The sequence below is a fragment of the Apis dorsata genome, unplaced genomic scaffold (genome assembly GCF_000469605.1).
Source record: "Apis dorsata unplaced genomic scaffold, Apis dorsata 1.3 scaffold_295, whole genome shotgun sequence".
NCBI lineage: Eukaryota > Metazoa > Arthropoda > Insecta > Hymenoptera > Apidae > Apis > Apis dorsata.
In genome coordinates this window covers 1,191,351-1,201,173 of record NW_006263570.1, presented here as the reverse complement: position 1 = coordinate 1,201,173, position 9,823 = coordinate 1,191,351, and the positions used below count along the sequence as shown (strand labels likewise).

The window sequence follows — 9,823 nt, the reverse complement described above, 5'->3', positions numbered from 1 at the left end:
AGAGAGAGAGAGAGAGAGAGAGAGAGATTGAAAAAAGAAAGACAAGGAAAGAATAACTAGGAGTGCGACGTAAAGAGGGAGAGAGAAAACGGTGCTGGAACACGAGAGTAAAACAGGAAGGAATAAGGCGGGGAAGTGAGAGGGTAATGGTCAGAGAAAGAGAGAGGACAAAGATAGGGACAGAAAAAAAGAGCGAGTGAGAAAGCTGCCAAATGCGGGGCCGTCAGTGCAATCAACCCGTTGCCCGCCCGCGAGGGTAAAACTACCCCAAAGTCAAACGAGGATACGTATATTACAGAGAGAGCACCATCGCNGTACGACGCTATATATATATATATATATATATATATATATAGCAACATGTATGTGTATACATATCTGCACATGCAACGAAGAAAGATATAAAGAAATAGAAGAGCTATAAAATGATAGTATGTAAAAAAGGAATGCTTCGCTATTAAATACTAATAGAAAACTCTGTCGGTAAAACAGACATGTCTATTAAAATTTTCGTTGCTAAGGCGTATTTAATTAATAGATGTATAAAATCCTGTAAAATATATATTAATTTTTAATCTAAATTTAAAAATCTTTATGAATCTTTATTAATCTAAATTTAAAAAAATTAAAAATTGATATTCAATTACAAAATATAAAGAAAAAAAATCATATTGTATTTATAATTTAGTTTCTATTGTTAATTATTCGAATCAACAATACCGGAAATGAAACTTAAATATTTTGTTTTAAATTTTAGAGTCTAGAATCATTTTAGAGTCTAGAATATTTACTACATACAATAAACAATTATATAATATATTTCTATGAGACGGAGAATTTAAAAAAAAAAATCTAGTAGTTGCTGTTAAGAAGTTCAGTTACGATTCGTTGTTGAAAGGCACCTTGCGGTACGTCCTTGCAGACGTTCCAAATATTCACGAGTGGAAAGGATCATGGTATATACGGGTACGAGATTAAACTCACGCGCGAGGGTGTCGAGGTTTTCGTTCCTTCTGCTGTTGCTGGTAAGGCGCAGTTGCTCTATTCTCCTGGAACCAGTTTTCCTCCACACGCTCGGGAGAGCGTGAGCGCGCGCGCGCGCGCGTGCGCGAAGGATAGAAAAAGAAACATATACTAATATGACGGACACGCATACATACTCCCTGTACGCACACGATTAACGCATACGTTGCTATATATGAGCCAGAGCCATGCGTACGTGCTACGTACACCTATACGCTAAACTAGAAAGTTGCCCCAGCCAACGTTGAAGAAACAGCGATATACGATGGACTAGAGCCTTTCAAATTTCAATTGTTTTTCAAAAAGAAAAGTATTTCATTTTATTATAAATAAAATAAATATATCTTTATTATTTAAAGTATATAAAAAACTTAAAAAAAAAACAAATAAAAATTTATCATATTTAAATAATTATTTTTCAGAAAATAATTTTAATAATATATCAATTAAAATATTTATATCAAATATGAAAAAAATATAATGTTTTTGATTATACATTATCTTGTTAGAAATAGAGAACTTAATTTTATAATTCAAATATTTTTAATATTATATTAAGTATGGAACATTTCTTTCTTTAATCTTATTATATTATAGATAAATTAAAAAATAAATAGACAATTTTATATTAAATAAGAAAATTCTACCCTCAAATGTTGTATGATTATTGCGCCGACAACCCCATTCTTACGAGTAGAAAGTTCGTGTAGAGATATTTTGTTCAGCGCAAGAGCGACATCGTGCGAGACCTCAGAGCGTGGGTATCAGTACGGAACCGAGTCTACAACGCATTGGCGCTGCGTTGCCACGTTTCGAGGTCTCTCTTTTTCGTCCCCTCTCTTTTTTCCACGTTGCCAATATTGCATTGTCTCGTTCTTTCTTGATTTTCTCTGGTTACGCAGCGTTGCCAATTCGACTGGCGGGAAAACTGGGTTTCGAAACAAATTTTCCTTCGCTCACGGCACTCTTTTGTGACGGACATTGCTAAAACTTTTTTAATAAATACCTTTCTCGCGGCAATTTTATATGGTAATTCCTGTTATTACATTTACATTTTATTCTTAGGAAATTAAAAAATTAAGTAAAATCAATAACGAATAATTTTCAAAACTATTGTATAAAAAAAATTTTTTATAATTTTATCATTGTTTAATATGTAATTATAAAAAAAATACACAAAATGAAGAAAAAAATTTTAATTGAAGTCGAATTTATAATAATTATGGATAAAAGTTTTAAAAATTTCTAATTGCATAGTTACGAGAACTAATTATCATAGATTTCAATAATGGATTTTTCCATTAAAATTTAACTTATCGCTCTTCATTTTTAAAATAGAAAATTCCTCATTTTGGAAATACCATTCAAAGTAATTACTTCACTAATCGTCTTTTCTATCGTTCGGGTCATATAGAAGAAAACGAAGAAGTAGAGAAGAGAAGCTTGATCTGGTGGAGTACAGGGAGGAAGGAGGGTAGACGGTTTTAGACTACGGACTCGACGCGTCGGCGTCGAGTTAAAAATAACAGTAACAGCAGCAGCGGGACAGAGCCAGTCTTCAGCGTCTACGTCGTCTGCGTTTACTGCTAGCTCTTTCTCGTTACTGTTCTAGCATTACTCGTATCATCTAGTAGTAAGCTACATCATCGATATTGATAATGGCGTAGAACTGTTTTGATATAACCTTGAACATAGATACTATTATTAAAAACTAAAGAAAACGCAATCATATCTGCGCTATTTTTATAATTAAAATAATTTTTTTATTATATTATTTCCTAGTAAGAATCATTGCAATCATACTAGATTTGCGTTGATACATTCATATCTTGCTAATACCATATCGCGTGATGTTCTTACCATATCTATATTGTATATTATCGAGACGAGAACGATAAAGAGAAGACCAGTATTCGTCGCATTTATCATATTTAACTTTATCCTTGCATCTGCCATCTATAAAACTACTTCTGCAAATGAAAATTATGTATATACATATATATATATGTACATATATGTACGCACAAAATCACGTAAAATCTGAATCTTTGTTAAAAAAAATTAGAAAAAATGCAAAGGTTAAATAGTTCCGTTTAATTGGAATATTATACCATAAAGGAATCCATCGCATAAATACTGTAATAGATCGATTTTACCACTGGAGTCTGTTATTGAAAACAGTTTAATCCTACGTTTTTGATGCACATTTATCAGTTGCCAGTTGCATCTAAGTATTGATCATATATCAACAAATGTTTAGAACGATTAGTTGATCGCAAAAAATAATTAAATATTTCTGCAATAATCTTAATAATCAACAAAATTTCGACGTGATGATTTTTCTACGCAGGAATTGGAAGATTTACATTGCCGGCGTTACTCGTACAAACTTCCCATCGCTAATTACCAACCAACGACGGGATCGAGCAATCGGTAAGCAGCAGCAAGAGACGTCAGCCGTAACGGCGCAGCCTTGAAGGAACAGCAGTGGCGACGCGTTGCTTCGTCGCGGCGTCGAAAAAACGATATCGCGCTTATATGCCGCCAGTTGGCGTTGCATTCGCTTCTACGCGCGCTCGCTTCGAGAAAAGACGCGCGCGCGCGAATGCTCTCACACGTTCTCTCATATATGTGCTCTCTCATATACGCGCTTTACAAATTTGACTTTCACGAGGAGACTCGTTGGTTCGTCGTCGCACGTAACCTTGGCTGCGTCGTCGGAACGGGCCGCGAACATCGTGCAACGACGGGACGGATTTTATTTTCGTATCGTCGTCGTCTCGTTGTTTTGCTTGCCTCTGGTTTCACCAGCGCGCGTGGCTGACACGCTCGTAAATTCGACTCGTACGATCTCCTTTAACGTTCTTGAACGTTTCAATGATTTTTCGATGATGGGTTCGACTTACCTTGCCTGTGAAACGACACCAACATGAGTGGCGAACGGTACACAAATCATTTTGTAAAATTAGCAAAATCGGTTTCTCGGATGCATTCGACGTCATTACTTCGGTGAAAGCAATCAGGAGGGTAATGTCAGATAGAAACGCTCTTTAACCCCTTAAATTCGTAATATTATATTTATCGCATATTAAATTGAAATTATTCTTATATAATATTACGTAACTAAATTTTATACATTTCATTTCACATAAATACAAATCATTAATTACGAAAAATAATGTTATAAAAATTTATGTAGAAAGATAGGATATTATCATATAGATAATATTAAAAGAAAAAAAGTATTTCTTTTATTTCGAATAAGTTTTTTAAAAAAACAATAACGAAGTTCGTCTTTTAAAGGAAAAGAATAGTTATTATTACGAATTAATTTTTTATTTTATGAAATTAATTAAATTTTTTTACATATTTTTTAATATTATGTACATACATTTTATAAATTGATTAATAATTTACTATTATATTTTATTATTAAATTATCTATTTATAATATTTTTATATGTAAAAAAAGGGCCATTCAATTTAAAAGAATTAAAAAAAAAATTTCTGAAATTTATTTTCATACAATTATTGATCAATTAACGTATTATATCGATCGTGTAATTTGGAGTTTCACACTACAACAATCATTCTTTAATTCTCACATAATCGATTTATTTTTTTTTTCTTTTTACATCCACCAGCTATCGTAGACGTGCTGACAACGTACACTCGGTATCGTGTTCTTCAGCCCGCTCGTGTCGAGCGGCTGCCTTATGCAAGCGATTTTCGCTGGAGCTTCATTATATCAGTCAATTTTGCAACGTCGGTTATTATTCGCGGCAAAATGTATAGGAAAAAAACTGCAACATTCTATCTTCAATTTTTCATATAGAAATTTCGAGACTCGAAGAATATAACATACTAATATATAAATACAAATATGACCAAGATATTTCGTTTTGAATGTGATATAACTTCATCAAACTTCGCACTATTAACATGTATATGTTATCTATTCTCCATGATTCTAGACAGTCTTCGTGCAATATCTTAGACGTTATATATACATATATAAACAAAAGAAACAGACTTTACATTTGACACAAATCAATTCAACTATGATTGGTCTGTGATAATGATTCGTAATATACATGAGAATAATTAGTTATGAAAATGTTTATGAAAATCTATCATCTTCATTTATAGTTTTTATGAAATTAAATATTATAATTTAAAAATTCAAAAAATTGTATTATAAATATTTCATAGTAGTATATCTGTGGATATTAAGAAAGTCTATAATTATAAATTTATATGCATTTTGGTAATTTTAACTATATTAGTGTAATAAAATAATATTGGATGGCGAAACGAGGATTGTATCCCGTGTATTCATCGTCATTTTCAATATCTCATAATCTCCTTAATATAGTTGCACTTTGCTCGACACCGAGCTAGGAATAGCCGAGGCAGGATACGGGAACAGTTACGACCCGGGCCGGTATTGCTCGAGGCGATCGTGCAAGGACAGTACCGCTACAGGCGAATATCTTCCATTGCCATTCTTTCTTTTTTCGCGGGAATTTATCGCGTGAAAAATCTATCTTTACCAAAATAATCTAACAAAAAAGTGTTGACATAAAAATGTATCATTAAATAAATTATTAAAATACACTATTAAATGCTTAAAGAATAAGAGTGTATATATACTTGAGGCAATAATATATTATCAATCAGTTGTATAGTTCATACAATAAAAACTTTTTCTCCCAAAAAATTTGTTGCCTTTAAAAAAACTTGTTCCAGTATTTTTCTTCTTCACAAAACCGAAAATTCGTAGGTATCATCATACGACAACGATCTTCCGGTTCCGTATATGTAAATATAGAGAACAGCATAACATCCGACAATGAATCAGTGAATACCTGAAAAAGGTAGGCCAAGTATCCTCCGTAAGGATCAACAGAATGATACTTGGCGTTTGAAAACATAGGCATAAGAGATCATTTAAGAATCGCATTAAGCCGTACTTTTTGGATCATTCTCGACCATATCCGGAAAGTCATCAAAGTTCTTTTCGATATCTTTCTCTATTCTTCTCTTTCTTTTGTTTTTTTTCTTTCGTTCGATGGATATTCATCGACATCGAGAATAAGAGAATAATCAAGCAGCAGGATGAGAACGATTATGCCTAGAGTTAGTCGATTCTCTCCATGCTTTTCTACCGACTGCGTATTTGACGGTGAATATCGTGTAAGCAGCCGGAATATTGCATTCTCGTTTTCTTGTGTAGCCAACGCGGCCACACCTTTCACCAACACCCAACCGGCTGTCGTTGGCCTAGCTGGCTCTCTAGTCTGGTGAACGCAATGGCTGCTGCTGTGTGGTGCTTGGTTGGCTGGTCGGTTGGTCGTACGACCAGCTAGCTCCCCGATATACATCCCGTAGCTTTTGCTATTAGACACACTAGTTGTGTATACTACGTGTACTCCGGCTAACAGTAAACTCTTCCACTTGGCTCCTCCAGCATCGGTGAGAGACGCGACGAGAACGCAGTGGCGTTGATGAGCCGCAGGCGCGGTTCGCGCCTCGCTATATTCCGCCATTTTCTAGGATCTTTTCCTGTTTCAAAGCCGTCACGCGGCATGCTGTTCTTCGCGCTCTTGCGATGCTTACGTAATCGCGAGATGCTGAGTTGAGAAGTTGCATTATGTTGGGTAAATGTTTGTGTATATATATATATATATATATGTATATCGATTTTTATTTTTATTAAAATTTTTAAAAATTCTGGCGAAGTTTGATTTGGATAGAGTTAATTATACGAGAAGAAATGTGCAAGTCACTGTCATAAAGTCGAAGATCGTTAGCTAGCAATGAAGTAGAGAAAATTGTATTCTAAAGGTCTGTCCCCAAAGGGAATCGATTCCCTTTCATTATTGAAAAACTTTTTCGTTTGGTTGCAGAATCGCTGTTGTGAGCTGATAAAAATGAAAATATGATGGAAGAAATGTCTGATTATCGAACTTCTTTTAAATCTTTTTCAAATTGATTTAATTTCTGTGATATAATTGTTTTGAGTAAAAATAATAATGTTTATATTTTCATAAATTATTATTTATTATTATTTATATATTAATATTATTTATTTTTTAAATAATTTATCTATATTTATCTATATTAAATATGACAAATTTCAAGAATTATTTATAAAAATAAAATGTTCATCGTCAAATCGAAATTTAAATAAATAGATGCAAATAGTCATGTAAAATCGATGATGGTATCGTAAGAGCATAAATATAAAGTCTTAATTGTAGTTTTTTCATGATCATTTGCATTTCTTGATTAAAGATGATAATCATAGGAAAGAGGTTAACTTAATGCAATTTCTACGCATATGTTGTATATAAAATATTTATTTTTTAAAATATTTATAAGAAATTTATGTTTATTATTAATTATTATTTATCACCAATCATTGTTTTTTATCCCTATTATACAATTTCCTTTTCATAATTCAGCAACCGAGAAAGATTGATCTCAAAATTTTCAACCTCTCTCCCCACGATCCTTTAAATCAGAAATTCCCTAAAATTGTCACGATTACAGTATTTCTATCCGAGTTGTTCCATTCTCCTCTATCACCAGTCATTTCCTAGTAGCAAGATTGGTAAAAGTTCGTTTCCGCTCGTCGAGGCAAAGAAATACGCGTTGGCCTGCTGTCGTCAGTCATAGGACGACAGGCAAACAGGCAGGCATGGTACAGTCGCCCGGCTGCCTGACAAGGGGGGATTTCTCCGTTGTCGCTTCGACGAACCAGACAAAAAGAACCGGGGGCCGATAGCCGACTGGCGACCCTTCGCCGTATAAAAGGTTGCAACCCTCGTTTGCCTGCCTGCGAGGGTATATATACGGGCTGTCCTACCCCGAATCCAACAATAGGGTCCAAAGCTTGTCTGCGGGACTCTCCCAAGTAGGATTGGGGCCCCGAAACTCTAACACGATAGAGCTTTTATTTTATTGCCGAAATTATAACTATCGCCAGTCCTTTTTTTTCTTCTTCTTCTTCAAATTCAAAAGATCAAACAATAACTTTTTTAAAGAGATAAGATCAATAAATGAAAATTTTTTGATTTTTGATTTTCCATATTTACAGGGATATCGAATTTTTCTATTTCTTTCTGTTTTTTTATTTTTAAAAAAAATTTGGCCAAGAGAAGTATTCTTATAGATATGAATATTTCGAGTAAATAACGGGAATGTCTGAAAAATTGGAAGTGAATTGTTGATGTTAGAGAAGTTTCGCTTTCGTCAGATTCCGCGAAGATAAAGTCATTGTTTGGATCCCGATGACGCGTCCAGTTCAATTCTTCGTTACCGTATGACGAATACGTGACTGGTCATGATCCCCGATTCTTAGAGTCCTAACGATTGCTCGCTATTCTTACTCCTTCACTATATTTTCTGGCTATAATTCGATATTACACAAGCGAAACATGTTCAAATATAGGTCTACAATGTGATATCACGAAAATTCATTTGTCAGAATTATTTTTATATCGTACCACATCTTGCACCACTTCCTTCCGCAAAATTGATTTTATCCAGAATGGTGATCTTGTAAAGCATAGCAATTAGCAAGTTATTCTTTCAAAAATTCCATCCCGATTATTCATATAAGAATCCACAGCAATATTAATATTTATCAGTTGAATTTAATTATTTTTCTTCTTCAATCATTATTTGTATCTAGTTTTGAAAAAGAAAAAAAAAAAACAAATTAAATCCTCTTCCTCGTTTCATACGAAAGGTTAAAGAACTCCGATCAATCTGGCTAGATTGTCGACGAGAATCGAAAAGAAAATAAAACTATGTTCTCAAATTATTGATCATTTACTCCTCTATATTCCAATAGATAAGTTATCGTGTTTACTTTGAGAGTCACTGTCCTCGTGACCAGATCAAAGGGTCTACCTTTAAAAAAGAGAAAGAGAAAGAAGATTCCTTCGATGTGGCCTAATGTCCGACCCTCGTCAAGGAACAACGCGTAGCCCTGTTGCAGAAAGACGATTGGACGTTTCTCTACCTGGGCCCAGGTATCCAAAAGGCTCTCTCGCAAACAGAGTAAATTCCTTCGGCAATGGGCAATAGTTATTTTCAAGATTTTTGAATGAATCGCAAAATGAATAATCGTAAAATGAATAGGGAGCAATTTAACAAGCTTTCTAAAATCAGTCGAATCATAAATTGTAACGCGATGAATGAATTTTTTGATTATAAAGTTTTCGAGATTAAGAAGTTGGCAAAGAAAGGGATAATATGGTGATGGTGATTTATGTACTCCATTAATATTAAACGTCGGTGGTCAGCAACAGGTCCAATCGTCAGGGAGACCTCGTTAAACTTATACACATTAACCGGGATTTCTCGTTTACCGTAGCGTTGTATAACGACCTTATCGATCTTAGTTTAGTTAACCGAGATATATTTCGAATAGATAAGTGATATGACTCAAAGTGAATTAAGAAGCGTATCTTATCAGGTGGACGGATATTCGTTGACTTTCGTCACTTGCCTTTTGCACGTACGAATCGTGCTTTCTCTCTCTTTCGTGCTTGGAAAGGGGACGAAGGGGGTTAGTCGCGTGCTCGCGATGGTCGGAAGATCGGAACAATGGCGTTGCAACGCGATCATCGATGTGTTCTCACTGCTTGGCAAAGCAAGGTGAATCGATCGAGGGATCAGGTGCTCCTTGATCGTCGTAAATGGAATTCTCCTCGGTCTATACGGTGTTTCCTAGCGTGAAACATTGACGGTGCACACCGATACCTGCTTTCAATTCTTGCTGATAACC

The 9,823-nt window shown here is 34.4% G+C and overlaps 1 protein-coding gene and 1 long non-coding RNA gene across 6 annotated transcripts in view; both read left to right on the top strand.

The window, feature by feature from the left end:
* Positions 1–5,684, top strand: part of LOC116185846 — a 26,106-nt gene extending 20,422 nt beyond the window's left edge. Inside the window, exon 3 of the long non-coding RNA XR_004150748.1 lies at positions 5,021–5,684. This is a non-coding gene — a long non-coding RNA (uncharacterized LOC116185846). The remainder of the gene's footprint in view (positions 1–5,020) is intronic.
* LOC102671131 overlaps positions 1–9,823 on the top strand; it is a 46,364-nt gene that overhangs the window by 20,807 nt on the left and 15,734 nt on the right. Inside the window, exon 2 of one of the 5 annotated variants that reach the window (XR_422020.2) lies at positions 3,374–3,456. The exons of the other annotated variants lie outside the window; for them this stretch is intronic. The gene's annotated coding sequence lies outside the window, so the exon portion shown is untranslated. The remainder of the gene's footprint in view (positions 1–3,373; positions 3,457–9,823) is intronic. 5 annotated transcript variants of the gene reach the window in all.